This window comes from Trichomycterus rosablanca, unplaced genomic scaffold (genome assembly GCF_030014385.1).
Source record: "Trichomycterus rosablanca isolate fTriRos1 unplaced genomic scaffold, fTriRos1.hap1 scaffold_346, whole genome shotgun sequence".
Taxonomy (NCBI): Eukaryota; Metazoa; Chordata; class Actinopteri; order Siluriformes; family Trichomycteridae; genus Trichomycterus; species Trichomycterus rosablanca.
In genome coordinates, this window is record NW_026947174.1 from 7,501 (window position 1) to 10,000 (window position 2,500).

At 63.1% G+C, this 2,500-nt stretch overlaps 1 non-coding gene across 1 annotated transcript in view; it reads right to left on the reverse strand.

Moving 5' to 3' along the window:
- The window catches only part of LOC134307788 (18S ribosomal RNA), a 1,842-nt gene extending 1,384 nt beyond the window's left edge, over positions 1–458 (reverse strand). The window contains exon 1 of the ribosomal RNA XR_010010152.1: positions 1–458. This exon is cut by the window's left edge and continues 1,384 nt beyond it. This is a non-coding gene — a ribosomal RNA (18S ribosomal RNA).
- Between the last annotated feature and the right edge of the window lie 2,042 nt (positions 459–2,500).

Consider the following 2,500-nt stretch of genomic DNA (forward strand, 5'->3'; position numbering starts at 1 on the left):
TTGCGCGCCTGCTGCCTTCCTTGGATGTGGTAGCCGTTTCTCAGGCTCCCTCTCCGGAATCGAACCCTGATTCCCCGTTACCCGTGGTCACCATGGTAGGCGCCTATAGTACCATCGAAAGTTGATAGGGCAGACATTCGAATGAGACGTCGCCGCCGCGGAGGGCGCGCGATCGGCCCGAGGTTATCTAGAGTCACCAAAGCGGCCGGGGGGCCCGAGCCCCCCGGATGGGTTTTGGGTCTGATAAATGCACGCATCCCCCGGTGGAGGTCAGCGCTCGTTTGCATGTATTAGCTCTGGAATTACCACAGTTATCCGAGTAACGTGTGGAGCGATCAAAGGAACCATAACTGATTTAATGAGCCATTCGCAGTTTCACTGTACCGACCGTGTGCACTTAGACCTGCATGGCTTAATCTTTGAGACAAGCATATGTTACTGGCAGGATCAACCAGGTAGCACTTTCTCCGAGGAGAAGCGGGGCCGTCTCCCCAACCTCGCTCTTCTCCTCCTTCTCCGTGCGAGACGGAGGGAGAGAGAGAGAGAGAAGAGGGGGCTCGGGAAGGCCACGCACGTGCCTTGATTTTCTTCGCTTCCGAGAGGCTCGACTGGGAAACGCTGATTCGAGAGGACCGCAGAGACGAGCGGAGAGGAGAGCACGGGTTGACCGCTGCAGAGCAGACGGGCCCCCCCCCTGTCCCCTGACCGACGTCCGACGGCCTCTTCTCATCGTTTTGCTTCCATCGACAACCGGCCACCTACGTCTCTTTCTGAAGGCCGGCGGGAGGGTCGGTCGGCGGGGAGACCCCCACCGGTTCGACCGCCCCCACCCATAGAGGCAAACACCGCTACGCGGGGAGGATCTCGCTGCCCGGGCCGGGCAGGTGCCTACCCCAGGCGGGTCGTGTGTTCCGATCTGTCAGGCGCTTCGTCTCGTGGTTCGTAGCTGCTCTCGTTTCTCGGCCTCCTACTATCCCGAGCACACCCCTTCCGTGACTCGACACCCGCCAGACGACCATAGCGGGGAGAAAGGCTCTCGGCCTGCCCCAGCAGAGAGGCCTGGTGCGGGGTCGGCTGCCGTCGGGGCCGGGGTGGATTTCGGACTTAGACAGATTTTCACTGTTTATAAAGACCCAGCCGATAATCACCCAGGCGATCCGCCGAGCCTGCCCAGAGGGAGGGCCTGCCCTGCTGCGGAGGTGGTGACCCCGGGGTGGATTTCGGACTTAGACGAATTTTGACTGGGTATGAAGACCCAGCCGAAAATTCACCCAGGCCACAGGCCCGGCCTGCCCAGAGGGAGGGCCTGCCCTGCTGCGGAGGTGGTGAACCCCGGGGTGGATTTCGGGCTTAGACAAATTTTGACTGGGTATGAAGACCCAGCCGATAATCACCCAGGCGATCCGCCGAGCCTGCCCAGAGGGAGGCCCTGCCGAAAGTTTTCCAGGAGGCCGAAAATTCACCCAGGCCACAGGCCCAGCCTGCCCAGGGAGAGAGGCTGCCTGCCCGGGGAGAGATGGGGCCTGCCCAGCCGCTCTGGTGGTGGTGGTGGTGGTGGTGGTGGTGGTGACCCCGGGGTGGATTTTGGACTTTGACAAAATCTCACCGAAAAGGGGACGCTCGCCCAGGGGAGCCGCCGCCCGTGCCCAGGGAGGGGGCGGACCCTGCCGAAAGTTTTCCAGGAGGCCGAAAATTCACCCAGGCCACAGGCCCAGCCTGCCCAGGGAGAGAGGCTGCCTGCCCGGGGAGAGATGGGGCCTGCCCAGCCGCTCTGGTGGTGGTGGTGGTGGTGGTGGTGGTGGTGACCCCGGGGTGGATTTTGGACTTTGACAAAATCTCACCGAAAAGGGGACGCTCACCCAGGGGAGCCGCCGCCCGTGCCCAGGGAGGGGGCGGACCCTGCCGAAAGTTTTCCAGGAGGCCGAAAATTCACCCAGGCCACAGGCCCAGCCTGCCCAGGGAGAGAGGCTGCCTGCCCGGGGAGAGATGGGGCCTGCCCAGCCGCTCTGGTGGTGGTGGTGGTGGTGGTGGTGGTGGTGGTGACCCCGGGGTGGATTTTGGACTTTGACAAAATCTCACCGAAAAGGGGACGCTCACCCAGGGGAGCCGCCGCCCGTGCCCAGGGAGGGGGCGGACCCTGCCGAAAGTTTTCCAGGAGGCCGAAAATTCACCCAGGCCACAGGCCCAGCCTGCCCAGGGAGAGAGGCTGCCTGCCCGGGGAGAGATGGGGCCTGCCCAGCCGCTCTGGTGGTGGTGACGACCCCTGGGCGGGTTTTGGACAAATTTCCGCTGGAAAAAGACCGTTTCACCCATGGGAACTGCTGGCCCCTGCCCAGCGAGAGAGGGAGAGAGAGAGAGAGAGAGAGAGAGAGAGAGAGAGAGAGAGAGAGAGAGGGGGGAGGGGGCTGCCCTTCTGCTCTGGTGGTGAGGGTCTGCTTGCCCCTGCCAAGAGACAGGGCCTTCCCTGCCCCTCTGCTGTGCTTGGGGGTGGATCTGCCGT